A 1477-nucleotide genomic window follows, 5' to 3' on the forward strand; every position below is an offset into this window, starting at 1 on the left:
TGTATAAGTGTGTACAGAAATAAATATGTCTAATAGAGCTGGTGCCACCTGCCTGCCTGGGGGGGACACTGTGGGGGAGGCTGCCAGGGCCACTATCATCCCCTGGGGTATCTGGGACAGCTACCATCACCCCCCTGGGGTGTCTGGGACAGCTGGCAGCAGCCCCCCTGCCACAGCCCTGGCACCCACCTCACCCTGGGTGTCCCACGGGATGATGCCACTCCAGCTGGTGCTGGGCTGCAGGCTGATGTCTAATTATTTACCAGGCTGATAGCTAATTAATTATTAGGCTAATGGAGGCCCCATCCCAGGCAGTCAAAGGTGTGCTGTGCTGCCATGAACCTGGGTCAGGCCTCTGCTCCCATCGGCTGTTGCCCCACTGGAGCCCCAGACCCCCGTGGTGGGGTCCCTAGGGGAGGGTGGGTCAAATCTGGCAACCCCTCCAGTGCACCACGAGAGGGGCAATGGCCCTAAACACCCCCAGGGCACAACTCTCACCTCCCAGTGCTTCCCAGTCCAGTGCAGGTGGGTGGTGGGTCATTCCCCCCCATCTCAGCTTGCTCCCCATCTTCCCCTCGGGACCCTGCCCCAGCTGCCAGGTTGCTGTAGCCCAGTGGCACCCCGGCTGTTTTGTTTCCCAGTCTGGCACCCCCGGAGCTGGGGGGCGGTTGCAGTCCCCTGGGGGCATGGTCAGGACAGCACCAGCCCGTGGGGTTGTGCAAGGGGTCTGGGAATTAAACCGCCCACCCCCAGGGCTCCGTGCCAGCCCTGCTGTGGGTGCCAACAGCAGGGCCACCAGCAGCCCGGGGGGCACCTTTCACCCCTTTACATGGAGCAAGACCAAGCTTTGTGCCAATTCCCCCGCAGGTTTGGGGTGGTGGAGCCCCTCTGCACCCCCATGGCTTACCTGTAGTGCCAGGAGGGGGTCTTGGCCCTGTGCCCAGGGTAAGGGCCAAGCCCTGCATGCCAGCCAGGGTGCTGGGGTGGCAGGGAGGAGGATGAGGGCAGCAGGTCCCTGGGGAAGGGCTTGCGACAGGTCCCCTCCTTGCACATTCTTACACCACCGGCTGGCACAGCCTCAGGGTGCCAAGTAGGGCAAGGGACTGAGCTCTCCCCACTCCCACCACCCTTCCCCAGCAAAGATGAGACGAGCTGCAGCTGAAGCCAGCAGAACTTTACTTAAATAAATATATTTACAGAGCAGCAGATACCAGTGGCCACGCTCAGCCAGGGAGGTGCCAGGAGAGGCCGTGGTGGGCACCACGGCAGCCTCCCCCTGGGGCGTTGACCTAGCAGAGTGCTGAGACCCCCAGGAACAGGGAGGGAGTGGCAGAAGATGGGGAGGGGCCAGGGGACCCCTCCTCACTGCAGCATCTTCATGCGGGGCAGGGGTGGGAGGCTGAGGGGCAGGAGGCTCTGCAGCGTTGGGCTGTTCTCCACCTCCTTGGGCTCCTCCGTCGCATCCAGGAGCTGCTGC

Source organism: Merops nubicus, unplaced genomic scaffold (genome assembly GCF_000691845.1).
Source record: "Merops nubicus isolate BGI_N331 unplaced genomic scaffold, ASM69184v1 scaffold32914, whole genome shotgun sequence".
NCBI classification, from domain to species: domain Eukaryota; kingdom Metazoa; phylum Chordata; class Aves; order Coraciiformes; family Meropidae; genus Merops; species Merops nubicus.